This window comes from Hylobates moloch, unplaced genomic scaffold, assembly GCF_009828535.3.
Source record: "Hylobates moloch isolate HMO894 unplaced genomic scaffold, HMol_V3 SCAFFOLD_12, whole genome shotgun sequence".
Classification (NCBI taxonomy): Eukaryota; Metazoa; Chordata; class Mammalia; order Primates; family Hylobatidae; genus Hylobates; species Hylobates moloch.
In genome coordinates, this window is record NW_026652287.1 from 23,312,588 (window position 1) to 23,332,305 (window position 19,718).

A 19,718-nucleotide genomic window follows, 5' to 3' on the forward strand; every position below is an offset into this window, starting at 1 on the left:
CATGGCGGTGGGGTGGGAGCAGCGGAGAGATGGACCCAAGTAGTCCAGAGAAGCAGCGGTGTTTCCTGCTCCCGGCTGATGCCCCAGTGGTGAAAGACCGGAGGGGGTGACAGGATGACCTTATCTATCTCCTCCTCCTTTTTGTGTTTGAGAGACTCTCACCCTATCCCCCAGGCTGGAGTGCAGTGGCGCGATCTCGGCTCACTGCACCTCCACCTCCCGGGTTCAAGTGATCCTCCCGCCTTAGCCTCCCAGATAGCTGGGATTACAAGAGTGAGCCACCATGCCTGGCTAATTTTTGTATTTATTTTATTTTATTTATTTTTTGAGATGGAGTCTCGCTCTGTCGCCCAGGCTGGAGTGCAGTGGCGCAATCTTGGCTCACTATAAGCTCCACCTCCTGGGTTCACGCCATTCTCCTGCCTCAGCCTCCCAAGTAGCTGGGACTACAGGTGCCTGCCACCACACCCGGCTAATTTCTTGTATTTTTAGTGGAGACAGGGTTTCACCGTGTTAGCCAGGTTGGTCTTGACCTCCTGACCTCATGATCTGCCCACCTCAGCCTCCCAAAGTGCTGGGATTATAGGCGTGAGCCAACACGCCCGGCTAATTTTTGTATTTTTAGTAGAGACAGGGTTTCACAATGTTGGCCAGGCTGGTCTCAAACTCATGACCTCAAGTGATCTGCCCACCTTGGCCTCCTAAAATGCTGGGATTACAGGTGTGAACCATCACGCCTGGCCCCCCCTTTTTTTGAGACAGGGTCTTACTCTGTTGTCCAGGCTGGAGTGCAGTGGTACGATCATGGCTCACTGCAGGCTCGACCTCCTGGGTTCAAGTGATCCTCCCACCTCAGCCTCCTGGGTAGCTGGGACCACAGGCACACACCACTATGCCCAGCAAATTAAGAAATTTTTTTTTTTGTAGAGACGGGGGGGTCTCACTATGTTACCTAAGCTGGTCTTGAACATTTGGCCTCAAGGGATCCTCCTGCCTTGGCCTCCCAAAATGCTGGGATTATAAGTGTGAGCCAGCATGCCTGGCCTCCAACTCCATTATTACATTCACAGTGGTCCAAGTGCTTCTGGGATGTTTTCTCCTTCACTTCTTGATCTTGAAGGGCTTCCAAGCATTTCAGTAGCCAAATACAGGGCAGGAGATGAATCCTCAGTTTATCACCCTCTGAGCTGTCCTTCCCCTCTAAAACAGGGAGCCTCGTACCATGCCAGGCTGTGTGGGGATTAAACGAGGTGATTCCCTCAGAGGAGCCTGAGGTCCTTCCTGCCTCCTCTCTGGGCTCAACTTCCTTTCTCAGGACGAAGGCAAGAAAGGAGGCAAAGCTGGGGCCCCAGCAGGGAGGAAAATTTGGGGAAATGTTCTACATAGTGATTGTGCTGTTGTTTACATGACTGTATGCGTTTGTGAAAACTCATCAAACTATACACTTAAAATCAGTGAATTTTGTTGTATGTAAATTGTACTTCACAAGCTAAAATTATAAAAGAAAATATGCGAATAGAAAACAATTAGTCACAGGGAAGCATAGAAGATAAAAAAGTAAAACTCTCTCCGACCTTCATTTCTACTCCCCAGAAGCAACAAGGCATTCATTCATTCATTCATTCATTCATTCATTCATTCGTCAGTTGGTCACTCAACTGTTTATTGACTGTTTACTATGTGTCATACACCATGGTAGCTGCTTTTAACAATTGCGTGTATGTGTGTTAACGCTCTGTCAATGTTTTCTGGATACACCCTGTTTCTCAGAGGATGTGGGCATACAACAATCTAATTTGCGTGTTTGTTTTCTGCACCCCACAGCTCAGCCTAGAGGGAGTTCTGTGTGAGCATGTCCACATCTCCCTCATGCTTTTTAAAGGTGATAGAGGATCCGATGAATGAATAGCCAAATGTATTAAACCTGTCCTCTCTTGGCAGACATTCAGGTTGCTTCTCTGTTTCCTTTTCTATCACACACACCACCTCAGTGAACATGCTTGTTCATGCAGTCACCTTTTTCATTGGGTGGGCTGATTCACATGGTTAATTCCTGTGACTCGAAGACCTTTTATATTTTACAACTGGATAAATTTCAAAATTTAAATCTTGCCATGCTAGATGTGTTTCCAGTCCTGTCAGAGCATGGACCCCAATCCCCACTCAGGCTGACAAGCCACACAGTCTTGTTTCTGCCAATTCCTCCGGCTTCATCTCACTCTGCATTCCAGGCCACACCCACCTCTCTCTCTCCTAGCACAGGGCCTTTGCACCTGCTAGGCCACCTGCCTGCAAAGCCTCTCAGCTCCTTAACCTGGCTAAACTCCCTCCCATCCTTCAGAGTTCATCCTAAAAGAAGCACCCCCTCCTCAAGGGAGCCTTCCTTAGTTGCTCTGACTGGGCAGGTCTGAGCTACAGCTTTCAGACACCCTGTTCTTGCTCCTTGAGAGCACTGATTTTCATTTGTAAAGAAACATGGGGTGTTATTTTTCTTGGCTGGGGGCTTCCCACTGGACTGTGAACTCCACAGAGCAGAGATGGTTTGGAATCTGAGACAAGAATTGGTGTGCAAATGATGGTTTAAGCCAGTGATCCCAAGGGAGATGAGGAAGGGTGTGGGGAAAACAGGACAGGGAAGGGAAGGAAGCCAGGCAGGGTACAACCTCAGGACAAGACTCATGGTCCCACACAGGAGCTCTGGAGTGTGAGTTACATGGCAGGGTTGTCTTGGTCTGAGGCAAGAAAGCTGGGCTTTCATGCTCACTGTCAGTCATTGACTAAGAACTGCCCTAGCAGAGAGGTGAAGGGAGTGATCCCTTGGGTCTCTGCACATGGCAGAAGAGTGGCTCCAGAAGCCCAGAGATAGTCCTTTGAGGAAGAGTCTCAAGTGAAGTGCAGGCAGATGAAAGACAGCACATGGAAGCTGGCAGAGCAGTGCAGAGCAATAGACAAAAGGATCCCACGGGACCTGAGTGGGGTGTTGATAGCACCCACTGCAGATGACGTCTATCTTCTTCACTTTCCCAAGCTCCTAGCATAGTGCTTGATGCAGAGCATGCACTCAAGAAAGATTTTGAATAACTCAGTCAATAAAGAATGAAGCTGAGTGTAAAGAGGGCATTCCAGGAGGAGGAATGGCATAGGCGAAGGTTCATAGGTAGTACAAGGCAGTGGTGCTTGTGTCACCTCAGTGAAACCCAATTGCTACAATTTCAGGAATTTTATGAGCCAGTTGTTAAACACTGTATCTGATACCTGCTGGTGTACTGCAATTCAATCCAATTTAGATGCTGACCACCCAGAGTTAGCATCTGAGTCCTAACAATACTGCCCTCCTTTCAGATGTCAGTTGCAAGATCAGGGATCCCTAAGCCACCTGCACATACGACCAACCGGCCACAAATTCAGGAGTTTCCCTGACCCCCCTCATATTTGGTATCTTGCTAGAGTGGCTCACAGAACTCAGAAAAGCACTATATTTACAATTACAGTTTTATTATAAAGGATAAAATTGGGACTGGCCAAATAAAGAGACATATAGGGTGAGGTCTGAGAGGGTCCTGACCTCAGAGCTTCTCTCCCTGTGGGATCATGGCATATCACCCTCCCAGCACATCAGTGTGCTCACCAGCCAGGAAGCTCTACTGAGCTTCAGTGTCAAGAGTTTTTATTGTGGGTGCATTATGTAGGCGTGATTGAATAATGGCCATATGACTGAAGTCAATCTGCAGACATCTCCCCTGCCTGGAGGTTAGGAGCCTCAAAGACCTAATCACATGGTTCATTTTTCTGGTGACCAACCCCATCCTGAGTCATTTCATCTTTTAAAATAAGCTCAGGTGTGATCCAAAGGGCTTATAGGACTGGTGCAGTGGCTCATGCCTATAATCCCAGCACTTTGGGAAGCCAAGGTGAGAGGATTGCTTGAGCCCAGAAGTTCGAGACCAGTCTAGGCAAAATAGTGAGACCCTGTCTCAACAGATAATAAAAAAATTACTTGGGTGTGGTGTGGTGGTGTGTGTCTGTAGTCCTAGCTACTCGAGAGGCTGAGGCAGGAGGATCACTTGAGTGTGGGACATTGAGGCTGTAGCAAGTCGTGATCATGTCGCTGCACTCCAGCCTGGGTGGCAGAGCAAGATCCCATCTCAAAACAAATAGGCCAGGCATGGTGGCTCACATCTGTAATCCCAGCACTTTGGGAGGCTGAGTGTGGGGGTGGATCACTTGAGTTCAGGAGTTCGAGACCAGCCTGGCCAACGTGGTGAAACCCTGCCTCTATTTTTTTTTTTTTTTGAGACGGAGTCTTGCTCTGCCACCCAGGCTGGAGTGCAGTGGCGCAATGTCGGCTCACTGCAAGCTCCACCTCCCGGGTTCATGCCATTCTCCTGCCTCAGCCTCTCCGAGTAGCTGGGACTACAGGCGCGCGCCACCACGCCCGGCTAATTTTTTGTATTTTTAGTAGAGACGGGGTTTCACCGTGGTCTTGATCTCCTGACCTCGTGATCCGCCCGCCTCGGCCTCCCAAAGTGCTGGGATTACAAGCGTGAGCCACCACGCCCAGCCCCCCTGCCTCTATTAAAAATACAAAAATTATCTAGGCATGGTGGTGGACACTTGTAATCCCAGCTACTTGAGAGGCTGAGGCAGGAGAATCACTTGAACCTGGGAGGCGGAACTTGCAGTAAGCCAAGATTGCACCACTGCACTCTAGCCTGAGTGACAGAGCAAAACTCCATCTCAAACAAACAAGCAAAAGGGCTCATAAATAACGAAGATCACTCCTAATTTCCAAGGATTTAGAGTCTCCCTCCCAGGAATAAGAGACAAAAGCCAGTCAAATTCTTCCTTATACAACATTTGGTGATTATTAAAATTTAAATTATATAAACGTATAGCTAAATACATTCATATTAAAACAGTAATAAATACTCAAAACTCATCAATCCTTAGTGCTTTACTACATCTTGCTATTATCTGTATAATATATATTCAATAGATGCAAATGCATCTATTGAATCTATATGGTGGAGATAACCATATGATGGTATCTACCCATCCCTCCCCCTCTCTGCATTTATTAACATCATGCTGGTGGTTTGAAATTAGAGTATTTACACCACAGAAATTGGCAAGTGATACAAATGAAGGCTTAGTTTATTGTTTTGTTGATACTCCAAACTTAGAAAGTAATGCAGAAAATGACCAGGCACAGTGGCTCACGCCTGTAATCCCAGCATTTTGGGAGGCCAAGGTGGGCAGATTGCCTGAGGTCAGGAGTTCGAGACCAGCCTGGCTAATATGGTGAAACCCTGTCTCTAGTAAAAATACAAAAATTAGCTGGTCATGGTGGCGCATGCCTGTAGTCCCAGCTACTTGGGAGGCTGAGGCAGGAGAATTCCTTTAACTTGGGAGACAGAGACAGAGATTGCAGTGAACTGAGATCGCACCACTGCACTCCAGCTTGGGCAACAAAGTGAGACTCTGTCTCAAATGAAAACAAAAAGGCTGGGCGTGGTGGCTCATGCCTGAAATTCCAGCACTTTGGGAGGCCAAGGCAAGGGGATCACGAGGTCAGGAGATTGAGACCATCCTGGCTAACACAGTGAAACCCCATATCTACTAAAAATACAAAAAACTAGCTGGGCATGGTGGCATGCGCCTGCAGTCCCAGCTACTCAGTAGGCTGAGGCAGAAGAATTGCTTGAACCCGGGAGGTGGAGGTTGCAGTGAGCTGAGACCGCGCCACTGCACTCCAGCCTAGGCAACAAAGCGAGATTCTGCTTCAAAAAAAAAAAAAGAAAAAAGGAAAGAAAGAAATGCAGAATATGTTAATAACACAGATTAAATGTATATGTGCTTGTAGACTTTGTTTGTTTGTTTGTTTGCTTTAGAGATAGGATCTTAATCTGCCTCCCAGATTGGAGTGCAGTGACGTGATCATAGTTCACTGCAGCCTCCAACTCCTGGGCTCAGACGATCCTTCCTCCTCAGTCTTCCGAGTAGCTAGGACTTAACAGGCATGTACCTCCATGCCTGGTTAATTTTTAAAGTATTTTTTGGTAGAGATGGGGTCTTGCTACGTTGCCCAGGCTGGTTTCGAACTCTTGGCCTCAAGTGATCCCCGCCTCCCGAAGTGCTGGTATTACAGGTGTGAGCCACTGCACCTGTTCTGTATGTTGTGTTTATAGTCACTGCAAGTGAATAGCATAAAAAATCGAGAAAATGTTCTTCCTGTACTCAAAAATTATTATGCAATTCAACAAAGAAGTTGCTCACATCACTGCTGAATGAGTGAAGTTCTGAAATGCAGTGTCGTCGTTTCACTTTCAGCTTACCCTTTAACACATAAATGAAAATACCAACCAATATTCATGCCTGAACTACATTTGCTCATCAATTTTAACCATAGAGTGGCTACTAATACCAGAATTTGGCAAAAATCCATGAAAGCATTTTATGAGAATCAATTGACTCTATGGAATCTACAATAAAAGGCTACTGTGTATTTTACTATTGTTTTAAAATTGTGTGCTACAGAACAGGCATGGTGGCTCACGTCTGTAATCCCAGCACTTTGGGAGGCTGAGGCAGGAGGATCGCATGAGGCCAAGAGTTTGAGACCAGCCTGGGCAACACCCTAAGGCTGTTGAAGGCCCTTAGGACACGCCTGGGCTAGTGGGCCTTGAGCCAAATTTCAGATGCATTTCACTTCCAACGCCACTCCCTCAACCAACCTGTCTCTACAAAAAAATAAAAATAAAAAATTGGCCAGGCATGCGGCACATGCCTGTGGTCCCAGCTACTCAGGAGGCTGAAGTGGGAGGATCACTTGAGCCCAGGAGGTCGAGGCTGCAGTGAGCCATGATCGTACCACCGCACTCTAGCCTAGGCAACAGAGGGAGACCCTGTCTCAAAAAAAAAAAAAATTGTGTGCTACACATCTGTTATATCAATAAAGTTTATAATAAACTTATGCACACATGCACACATATAATGCACACACCTTTTTCCCCCAGAGTGCTGAGACTAGACCATGGTCACTGGGCGGTTTGGATGGAGCAGAGGAAGCAGGGTACCTGAGGAGCTAAAACTGGAGATGAAGCTCGGAGTCTGAATGCCAGGCTCAGAGAGGGAGATAATTTGCTCCCTCTCTGAAAACAAAAAGGCCAGGAAGTGGCAGACCTGAGTTAATCAGACGGTTGCTAAGCGGCCTTCCCTCTGTCCTTGGTCCTCTGCTTCCCCCTCTCTGCTAGGGCTCCAGCCCACCTGTCTTAGGGGCAAACTGGTGGTTGCTTGGGTATGGAAAGTTAGCCCAGCCTAGCACTGGAATCCCACAGCAGAGCCATTTGTCAGGTCTCTGAGTGCCAATTAGTAGGGCATGAGCCTGATTAGTCACTGTGGCATGGCAGATTTCAGGGGATTATCAGGCCCAAAGTGATAGCAGGGAGGGGGAGGATGAGAAGAGGAGGAGACAGGACAAGATGGGTGCTGAGTGGTGGTGGACCCGGGCAATCACTCCTTATAAGTGACCATAGGGCTGGCCTGGGGAGGATGCTCCTGGGAGATGCCAGTCACGGGAGGGATTTTCTAGGGACCAGGAGGGCCTGCCTACCCTTTCCTGAAAAGATAACACTGGTTTGTAGATTACTACAGTGGCTAGGAAAATGACTATAGGCCTGAGGTCTCTATGGTTCTCTACTAAGGGGCTCTGCCTCCCATTCCTGAGGGCCACATGTTAGCGGGGGGCTGGGAGATAGGGGCCAGATGGGGTGGGAAGGGGCACTCTAGGAACAGCCGAGCAGAGTAAATGATGTCGCAATCCCTGCACCTCCTCCTTGGCCCTGGCTTACCTTGGAGAGTGTCGGGAACTGTCTTCTGCCTGCTGAGGCTGGGCTGGCTCCTCTGGGCAGGTAGGTCCCATGGGACTCCATCTCGAAAGTGTCATTGTAGAAGCTAGGCAGAGAGTCTCAGCTTATGCCAATGTGCTCACCTTTTAAAAATGTGTTTCATGGCCGGGTGTGGTGGTTCATGCCTATAATCCCAGCACTTTGGAAGACTAAAGCAGGAGGACCATTTGAGCTCAGTAGTTCAAGACCAGCTTGGGCAACATAGTGAGACCTCCATCTCTACAAAACATTTTAAAAATGAGCTGGGTGTGGTTGTGCATGCCTATAGTCCCATTTACTTAAAAGGATGTAGTGGGAGGATTGCTTGAGCCTGGGAGGTCAAAGCTGCAGTGAGCTACGATCACACCACAGCACTCCAGCCTGGGCAACAGAGTGACACCCTGTCTCAAAACAAACCAACCCAAAAAATGTGTTTCCACCAGAATTGCAGGGAGCCTTTCTGGGGGCTTTATTGAAATTATAAAAAATGGTACTCACTCTGGGCTGACCCATTAGGAAAAAGCCCCATTTCTGGGGACAATAATTTGTCTTCAGAAAAGCAAGGCAACTCTTTCTCTAGGCTGTTGAAGACCCTTAGGACACGCCTGGCTAGTGGGCCTTGAGCCAAATTTCAGACGCATTTCACTTCCAACGCCACTCCCTCAACCAGGTGTCCCTGGGCGGGGTACAACCTGAACAACGGTACCTTGCAGGCCTGTTCCCTTCTTCAGACCCCCACGGATTTCCTGGGCCCCCAGTGACACTATGGAAAGAGCACAGGCTCTGGAATCAACGAGCACTGGGCCCAAATCCCAACACTGCCTCTAGCTCTGAGTGAGCCCTCCCACTCCCCTCTCTGGGCCTCAGTTTCCTCACCTTTAGAATGGGGATAATCATCCCAGGACTCAGGGCCGATTAAAGAAGATCACATGTGCAGGCACTTGTAGCTCATCATAAGTTCTCAATACACTATTTGGGGTTTGTTTTGAGACAGGGCCTCACTCTCGCCCAGGCTGCAGTGCCGTGGTGCAGTCATAGCTCACTGCAGCCTCAAACTCCTGGGCTCAAGCAATCCTCCTGCCTCAGCCTCCTGAGAAGCTGGGCCTACAGGTGCACACCACTGTGTCCAGCTAATTTTTTAACTTTGTGTAGAGACAAGGTCTTGCTTTGTTGTCCAGACTGGTCTTGAACTCTTGGCCCTAAGTGATCCTCCCATCTCAGCCTCCCAAAGCAGTGGGATTATGGGCGTGAGCCACTGTGCCTGACCTCAATACACTTTTGGACGTTTATTTCCTGGTACCAGCCCAGATCAAGGCTGCACCCTTCTAAGAACCAGGTCTGCCCATCTCCCTCACTGTGGCAAAGGAGGAACCCAGCCAGGTTGGGGCCCGATGACACTTGAGGCTGGCAGATGACCTGAGGACTGGGCCTGGAGTCTGGGGTTAGGGCGGCACACGACAGGAGGGTCAGAGCCACCCCTCGGGGCAGTGACCACTGGCTTCTTGGGGTCCTGGGTCCCTTTGGGCACTTGATAGAAGCTATGGACTTTCTACCTAGAAAAATGCATCTGTACACTTAATATTGCCTATTGTTTCATGGGTTCATGAGCACAGTAAAACCTAGCCATGGACCCCTAAGAAGGCCACTCTAGAGGCATCAGGCTCTGCTCTCCCACATGGGGTCCATTGGCACACTGGGTTGTTCCGAGACAAGGAGAGAAAAGGAAGGCAGAAAGGAGACTGGCAACTATAATACTAACCTGACTTTACATGTGTTACCTCATCTAAGGCTCTCAGCAACCTCATGGAGCAGTGACTATTTCCGCATTCCAGATGAGGACATGGAGAACCAGAGAGGCTTGGAGACTTGTTCAAGGTCACACAGCTAACCAGTGACAGAGCCAGGACTCGAGTCTTGATGATCTGATTTCAAAGCTCATTCTACTAGGCTTGGCTGAGGGCTTTTCCTGGTGGGCAGATGCCCTGGTTAGGCCTTTCCAGGGAGGAAGAAAGGAGTGAAAGACTTGGTTTCTCTGGTCCAATCCTGGATACTAGGAATGTTAACTGCCCTGTGTCCGTTGCCTCCCACGCCCTCCTCTTGCTCCCAGGGCTGCTGGAGTCTTATTTGCTGCTGCTGCTGCCACCCGAAGACACCCATCCTCCACCCTCCAGATGATCCAGGCTTGGTCCCTGGATCAAGTCAGATCAAATTACTCCTTCCCCTGGAGAACTGCCCACCCAGTGCCACAAACTGATGGAGCCCTTGGTGGTTGCTGAGGGTTGACATGAGAAAGAACCACATGTAGAATGCAAAACAGCGATAAAGAAACTGAACCATGATGTCGTTCAGGGTCATTCCATGTCACATGGAGGCTCCAATGGCCCAGGGGACATGTCCCTCTCAGGATTCAGCATGGAGAAAAGTCTCTCTCTCTGGAAAACCTAGACTTTATTATACTTTCCTTAAACATTGCTTTTGGAAGACCATGAGAACTAAGAAAACAAACTCATTTGCCTTTTTGCCACAGCTGCTAGGAAGCTCAGGACCAGGTTTAGACTTCAATTGCCATTATTGCCTTAACCTAGATTTTCTGATATAATTTGTCTCTTTCCATACTGATAGGAAAAAACATTCTTTTTTTTTTAATGTGGCTTTTAAACAACTTTAAGGGAATATGATGACCTTGCAAGACGATGAAAAGCGGAGACAGGGTGGTCAGAGAATAGTCTTTTTTGTGCATATTCCCCATTCCCCCATCTAATAGTATAGGCCTTTTCCCCACCTCACTCCCTCTGATGTGAGAGCCTGGATACCTCTCTGCTCCCAACTCTCTTTATACTTAACTCTCTTGTATTTTATTTCTAATTTTAATGGCATAACTAGGCAGGGATTTTTAAAATGTCAACTACTTCGAATCATATTTTTGGAAGCAACACAGGTAGCTATATAAAACACTATAAACTGGGTGTGGTGGCTCATGCCTGTAATCCCAGAACTTTGGGAAGCCAAGGTGGGCCAATCACTTGAGGTCAGGAGTTTGAGACCAGCCTGGCCAACATGTTGAAACTAAATATACAAAATTACTCTACTAAAAATACAAAATTAGCCGGGCCTGGTAGTGCATGCCTGTAAATCCCAGCTACTCAGGAGGCTGAGGCACGAGAATCTCTTAAGCCTGGGAGGTGGAGGTTGCAGTGAGCCGAGATCGCGCGACTACACCCCAACCTGGGCAACAGAGCAAGACTCTGTCTCAAATTAAAAAAAAAAAAAAAAAAAGAAAGAAAGAAAAAAAGAAAAAAACCCACTGTAGATCTTTAAATGTATATACACATACACGTGCGCATCTGATCTGAAGACCCCTTGGCGCTTTGTTTCCAGGGACTCTGTTCTATCTCAGCTGGGAGCATTCTGCAGCCTGGTGCTGGAGGAAAAGATACAGCAAGTCCTGTAATGTTGCCTCTGTCTTCCCCAGGTCACTGAAGATCTTTGTCATCTTCCCACTGACCTGGTGGGGCCCAGCAAAGGGAATGAGGAGTGATGATAAGCCTAAAGACCTAGGGCCATTGTGGGGAATCCAGGGAGTAAAGAGACTTAGATCTCAGCTCCAATTCCAGCTCCATCACTGTTTCCTGCTGGGGGACTTTGTCCAAGTTTCTTGACTTCTCTGGTCTTCAGTTTCTTCCTTTGAATAATGGGGAGAAATAATAATACCTACCACATAGACTGTTGTGAGGATGAAAGAGCATGCAAAGTGCCTGGCATGAGTTAGGGTATAATAAATGGTCACTATTTTCACTGCCTCTGTCAGCAGTGACCAATTATCTTGAGCCTTAACTCTGGAAGCTTGTGGGTAATAGAAGTGGGGGATATTCTTAGTACTAAAAAAGAAAACTATCAAAACCAGAAGTCAGAGGCCAGGCACAGTGGCTCATGCCTGTAACCCCAGCACTTTGGGAGGCCGAGGCAGGCAGATCACCTGAGGTCAGGAGTTCGAGACCAGCCTGGCCAACATGGCAAAACTCCGTCTCTACTAAAAATACAAAAATGAGCCAGACCTGTAGTCTGGCTACACCTGTAGCTAGATGTACACTGGTAGTCCCAGCTATTCAGGAGGCTGAGGTAGGAGAATTGCTTGAACCGGGAAGATGGAGGTTGCGGTGAGCCAAGATTACACAACTACATTCCATTCTGGGTGACAGAGCAAGACTCCATCTCAAAACAACAACAACAGCAACAACAACAACAACAACAACAACAAAAACCTGGAATTCAACATCTACCAACCCATTCACCTTCCAATCTACCAATTCATCCATCCATCCTTCTGTCTGTACATCCATCCATCCATTTATCTACCTGTCAACCCATCTATGTATCCACTCATCCACCTATCAACTCATTTATCCATCCATTCATTCACCTACCAACCCAACTATTTATCCATTCATCCACCTACCAACTCACCCATTCATCCATCCATCTACCAACCACAAATCCTTCTGTCTGTTCATCTTTCCCTGTTTCTATCTATCCATTTACATAACCATCCACTTACCCATCCATCCATCCATCCATCCATCCATCCATCCATCCATCCACCCATCCATCCATTTATCCATCCATCCATTCACCCTTTCACTCACCCATCCATCCATCTATCTATCCTTCCACCTATCTAACTACTTTTCCTTGGCACCTTCTCTGTACTAATTTCTGGAGAGGAAGAGGAGGATAAAACATAATTTTTGCTCTTAAGAGCTCCTGGTTTGATGATTTTCTCATATGTGTCCTTTACCTGCCCCTCCTCCCCGCCCCCAGACCAGGGTTCCAGGAAAAAAAAAATATGGGAAATGTTGCCTATTAGACCTTCCTCTAAGTGATTCACTACTCACATTATTATTAGCACATTAAAAGATTTGGGCCAGGCATGGTGGCTCACACCTATAATTTTAGCTCTTTGGGAGGCCAAGACTGGATGATCAATTGGGGCCAGGAGTTCAAGACCAACAAGACCACCCCCTCATCTCTGAAAAAAAACAAAACAAAACAAAACAAAAACTAGCTGGGCATGGTGGTGCATGCCTGTAGTCTTAGCTAATTGAGAGCTGAGGCAGGAAGATTCCTTGAGCCTGGGAGGTCAATACTGTAGTGAGCTCTGATTGCACAACAGCACTCCAGCCTGGGCAACAGAGCAAGACGCTATCTTCCAAAAAAAAAAAAAAAAATCTGACCAGTCAATGCAGTCAAGATCTCTTTCCAATCCTTTTCCACCATTACCCAAATGACTTGCCTCCAAAATCTATTTTGAGGGGATTGCCTATTAAAATGCCATGGAATAAGATTGCCTTAGAATGGATTTTTGGCAATTACTGGTGAACCAAGGAAGAAAGAGCCAAGTGTCATTTAAAAAGCACACAATGGTGCTGGATCATGACTCAAAGTATAAAACAAATATCCGTGAGTCCACACTAATAAAAATAAATGATTGAATAAACAAACAAAGAAGAGAACATACAAATCTTTGCAGAACAATTCTGAATAATTTATGTAAATACTCCGCCCTCAAGGAGGTGCAGCGTAACTTCCCACTCCTTAAGTTTGGGATGCATTTAGTGACTTCCTTCTAAAGAGTGCAATACGGAAAGGAGGAAACACAGAAGTAACATTACAGGCTTATACCTGTAATCTCAGCACTTTGCTAGGCTGAGGTGGGGGGATTGCTTGAGCTCGCGAGGTTGAGGCTGCCGTGAGTTGTGATCATGCCGCTGCTCTCTAGAGTAATACGACAGTGGAGAAGACTGACAAACACGAGCTCAGCCTCATGATAAAGGTTAAGATCAACAGTGATAGGTCATGTTTGGTTTTTTTTTTTTTTTTTGATCTTGGAAGGCTGCCAGGAATGGGGTTATTGGCACCAAACTCTGAAGAACTGGTAGAATTTGGATGGGGTTGGGGAGCAGGGGATTACTCTTGTCACCCAAGCTAGAGTGCAGTGGTGTGGTCTTGGCTCACTGTAACCTCTGCCTCTCACGTCCAAGCAACTCTTGTGCCTCAGCCTCCTGAGTCTCTGGGATTACAGGTGTGTGCCACCACCTCCGGCTAATTTTTGTATTTTTAGTAGAGATGGGGTTTCCCTATGTTGGCCAGGCGGTCTTGAACTCCTGATCCACCCACCTTGGCCTCCCAAAGTGCTGAGATTATAGGCCGCCGCGCCTGGCCAGGTCATGTTGATAATATGTACTTTGATGTGATGAGAATGGCAACTTACCTCTGCGGTCTTCCTCCTAAAACAGATAACCCTGGTCTAATTCGAGAAAATCATCAGACAAATTCCAATTGAGGTACGTCGTACAAATTATGTGACTAGTACTCTGTAGAATCCTAAAGGTCATCAAAACAAAGAAAGTTCAAGCAACAGACCCACATAACAGGAGCCGAAGAAAAAGTGACTATTAAAGGTACTGTGGTATCCTGCATAGGATCATGGTACAGGAAAAGGATATTAGGTTAAAACTAAGGAAATCTAAATAAAGTTTGGATTTGGTTAATAATAGTGTATCAATATCGGTTCATTAACTGTGACAAATGTACCATCTTCACCCAAGATGTTAATAATGGGGGGAAACGGTGTGGAGTATATGGGAACTCTGTACTACCTCTGAACCATCTGTAATTTTTCTGTAAATCCAAAATATAATGTTTCTAAAATAAAGAAAAACTTTTCTGTGCATCTGAAATTTAAAAATTATTTTCAAAATAAGTAAATAGGCCCGATGTGGTGGCTCACAATTATAAATCCCAGCACTCTGAGAAGCTGAGGCAGGATGATTGTTTGAGACCAGCCTGGGCAACATAGTGAAACCTCTGGCTCTACAAAAAAATATAAAAATAAAAATAAGCTGGGTGTGGTGCGCCTGTAGTCCCAGCTACTTGAGAAGCTGAGGTAGGAGGATCACTTGAGCCCAGGAGGGTGAGGGTGCAGTGGACTATGATTGCACCACTGCACTCCAGCCTGGGTGACAGAGGAAGACCCTGTCTCAAAAATAAATAAATAAATGAGCAAGCAAATAAAACACTGAAAAAGAAAAGTCTGGGGTTCAGGGAACAGGCTGGGTGGGGCAGTACATCCTGCTTAGGATGGAGATCTGAAATCAGAGAAGCCTAGGCCCTGCCCTTTGCTCATTGTGTGACCTTGGACAAGTTGCTTAATCTGAGCTTCAATTTCCTCATATGTAAAATAGGAATTTAAAAATGCCTCCTATTTGTTGGTTTGGATTAAACGAGGCAATGTTTATAAAGTACGAGGCACCAATAAACAATCTGGGACTGTTCAATTTACTATAGTATTATTTTTGGTAAGGTAAGCAGAAGATCTTGGAAGGCTGCTGAGAATGGAGTTATTGGCAACAAACTCTGAAGAACTGGTAGAATGTGGATGGGGTTGGGAGCAGGGGATCAGCTTCCTCCAAAGCAGGTAGGTTTCTCCTTCTATCCTTTTTTTATTTCTTTTTTTTTTTTTTCAGACAGAGTCTTGCTCTGTCTCCCAAGCTGGAGTACAGTGGTATAGTCTCAGCTCACTGCAATCTCCACCTCCTGGGTTTGAGCCATCCTGGTGCCTCAGCCTCCCGAGTAGCTGGGACTACAGGTGTGCGCCACCATACCCAGCTCATTTTTGTATTTTTAGTAGGGATGGGGTTTGCCATGTTGTCTAGGCTGATCTCAAACTCCTGGGGTCAAGGGATCCTCCCACCTCGGTCTCCCAAAGTGCTAAGATTACAGGTGTGAGCAACTGCACCTGGCCCCTCCTTCTGTCCTTGACTACTACCTATCCTTTGGTTCCAGATCAGGCTAAGGGTCTGGGAGGAGATAGAGACCTCACAGACAGGTTCCTGGTTTCCCACCCCAGCTATGGCCCAGGCTTGCTCTCTATCTGCTGGGGTCTGTGGGCTAAGTAATCGTTAATTCCTTCCTGATGAAGCACCTGTATCTGTAAGCAAATGAGCTGGCAGGTGGTGGCCCGGATAAAATATGACCTGCTCAGCAGGGGATTTGCTTACCAGTCGGGAAGCAGCCCATCCTGCTGCCTGCAGCCTGGAGGCCTCCCAGATAAAGCATAAATCACTGGTGCCCACCGGGCAGGTGGGAGGGCAGGAAGCACCCGGAAGAATGAATGCTCTCCTGCTCAGTCTCCAGACACAGCCCTGTGGACACCTTTCTCAGTGGCTTGTGGGAAAACAACAGGACTGAGAATTAGGACACAAGGAGAAATCATCCTGGCTCCACCACAGACTAAGTGTGGAGCTTTGAGGAAGTTCCTTTCCCTCTCTGGACCTTAGTATTCTACTCTCTCAAATAGGACTATTTGTTCCTTTTTCTTCATAGGTTTGTTACAAAGAATCATAGGATAAACTGCATGGAAACACTTAACAATTGTTATTATCTCAATTATTACCATATTGTTACTATGTTGCTCCCATGGAAGCCTCATTAAGTAGAGCTCAGGGGCTGGTAACTTTTCCGGTGGGCTGGCAGCTTTAGAGAATTGCCTTCAAGGCTATAGATTCTGTTGTCAGAAAACGGATCAAAGAATTTTCCAAAGAAGCAACATGATATATGGAAAAGCCCAGGTTCTGAAGGCATCAGACCTTGGTTTGAATCCTACACCTGCCACTTACTAGCTGAAGGGACTTGGACAAGTGACCTTTCCCCTCTGAGCCTCAGTAAAGCAAGGTGAATATAATTGTTTAGCTGTTGTTATGAGGTTTAAATAAGATTACATTCTAGAGCACCTGGCACATAAGTAGCTGCCTGATAAAGGTTAGTTTGTCCCCCACAGAAAGTTTGCTGCTGAACTAGGTTTACAAATCAGATTTCCTAACTTTTTACTCAGCTCTTTGCTGAGACCTCAGAAAGCCTTGGGGAATCGCCAGGTCTCTGTGAGTTGAATCATTGCCCCCACCCCTAGTCCCCCACCAGGAGGCTTATGCAACCTGGACCTGGAAGAAGATCCCTTGGGAAGTGCTCTATCCTGGGGGCTGCGGGGACTGCCTGATGAAGACAGAGCCATTTACTAATACCATGTGGCTGCTGTGACAGTCTGTTAATGCCATTTACAACGTGCTGTAATTATGTCTCACACATGCTGGCGGCCCAGCCAGCAGGAACGTTCTCTGGGAGGGGCCTAGGAAAGATTCCTTTAGCAGGATTGGGGGCTGGGCTTCCTTAGGAGTCTGAGGACTGGGGGGCTGGCAGCCACTGTGAAGGAGAAAAAGTTCTTCCCCTTGATCTAGCAGAACCCAGAGAGGAGGGTGTCATGCACATCACTGTCTTCGTGAAGGCCCCGGGGGTTGTGCACTGCACAGCCTGCCCAGCCCTACCTGGCTGCTCTAGGCATCTGAGAAAGAGTTCATCCCTGCTTGGACCTGGGGTTTCCACCCTGAATTGCTATGGAACTTTGGACAAGCCATGGCCCGTACCTGGGCCTCAGTATTCCCTCCTATAAAATAGGGATATGGGGAAAGAAGAGAGAAATGTACTAGAGCAGTTCTTAGCATTTTCTGTAGCATCTTCCTAGAAAAATGCACATACATCCAATCAAAATGTAGCCTGATTTTCAGGGGGCTCATGGGCCACCAAAGTCCATCATGAAGCTCCAAGGACCCCAGGTCAAGAATCTTAGTCTAGATAATCTTATGGCATTATTACCAATATGTTTCAGCCTATTTCTTTTTTTTTTTTTTTTCGAGACAGAGTCTCGCTCTGTCGCCCAGGCTGGAGTGCAGTGGTGCAATCTCGGCTCACTGCAAGCTCCGCCTCCCGGGTTCACGCCATTCTCCTGCCTCAGCCTCCCGAGTAGCTGGGACTACAGGTGCCCGCCAACACGCCCGGCTAATTTTTTGTATTTTCAGTAGAGACGGGGTTTCACCGTGGTTTCGATCTCCTGACCTCGTGATCCGCCCGCCTCGGCCTCCCAAAGTGCTGGGATTACAAGCGTGAGCCACCGCGCCCGGCCGTTTCGGCCTGTTTCTTCATCTGGATTCTGAGGTTGCTGTCTGCCAGATGTTGCTGCCATGTTGTTTGGGACATAGGTATTCACGACAGTTACCTGCTCATCCTGGATTGGGCTCCTTACCATAAAGTGCCCAGGTTTGTCTCTTAATGCTTTTTGCCCTGGATTTTATGGGCCAGCTAATTTCTGGCCCATTAAACTGAGCTGTCCAAACTCTGGCATTCCAGGATCCTTGATAATTGGTGATAGTCAAGATTCTTGAGGTCTGGTCAAAACAGCCCAGCTTGGGAATCATAGAGGTCTAAGGAAGGCTCTCTCTATACTTTCTTGTTGGCAAGCCACTCAGCTTCCCTGAGCCTCAATTTCCCCTTCTAGGAAATGTGTTGCCATTAGGGTTAAATGCATGGATGTTCCTCAGGTGCCTAGCACGGAGTAAGCACTCAAAACATGCCAATTTTTCTGCCACCCTCACCACCCCCCTTCACCCCCCTTCACACTGAGCTCACATTTTTCTTTCCCTTTCCTGGAGGGAGCTGAAAAGGAGTCTTGCAGAAAAGCTCTCAGGAATGGGGAAGCCTATTTCCAAGTCATTAGTCCCCCAGTGTCGGGCTGCAGGATGGATTTTGATCAAGAGCAGGGTGACATTTGGCAAAAGTTGCTGATGAGGGATTGAATGATTAATCGTCATGACAACCGGGCTGGAGTAATGACAGGGATGCAATGGCGCCCGAGTTAAATACAAAGCGGCCCTGCGAGCCGGGGCGGTAAATTACTAGGCATGTCACTGCTGTGCTTTTGGAGAAAGCGGCCGTGCGTTCCTAATGAGAGGTTAACTGTGTCCCCAAAGTAATTACAGCCGATTGAAGAGGTGGCTGGTAATTAGAGGATTAGCGGTGATGAGGCTCACCTGCATGGTTGCCATAGTGACGGAGAGTGGGTGGGGTGGGGAGGCAAGAGGGTCCAGACCCTTCCCCAAGGCAGGTGGCAGAGGCCTCTCTGATTGCATCAGCCTTGGTGTCCGCCACTGATGGGACAGGACCTGGAGAATTAGGGGGCAAGCTCTAAGGCTCTGCCTCTAGGGCTGGGCCTCAGTCTCCCAATCTGTAAAAAAGGGCTTGAACCCATTCAAGAACATGGAATATCAAAGCTGGAAATCTGGAATGTGCCGGCAGAATCCAAATAGTCTTAATTTGCTATCCTCCCCCAAGCCTGACATTGCTGGGACCCAGGAAATCACATACAAATTCCACATCTTGGCTAAGTGACTCAGGTCAAGGATCTGGGTGTGAGTTCAGTTTCTTCACCTCTAAAATGGGGATGATAATGGTTTCTACTTCAAAGTGTTGTTTGGAGAATAAAATGAAACCACAAGCGCAGAGCACCTAGGATAGCGCTTACCCCACTGCAAGAGCTCTGGAAATATTAGTGGCTACAATCACTTGTACGATGACCTCCCTCTTCTCCACTGACCTGCAGTAGCTGGGAGCAGGGAGGGGACTGGAACTCAGTCTTTTCTTGGGGAATGAGCTGAGCCCTATACCATGCATGATAGATGACAGGGAACTCCAGGGGAAGGAAGTAGGCACCACTTTTTGCTCACTCGCTGTGTTCCCTCAGTTGAGTCTCATTGCCTCTCTGAGCCTTCCAGTCCTGCCTGAGAACTCTGTTGGGAGAAAGAGATGACATGCTGGATTTGTAGAGCACTTACAAGATGCCTGATCCTCTCTAGGCACTTCATAGCTGTGATTTAACTCGATCCTCCACATAACTCATAAAACACTAAACACTATTTTGCCTTTTTTTTTTTTTTTCAGAGACAGGGT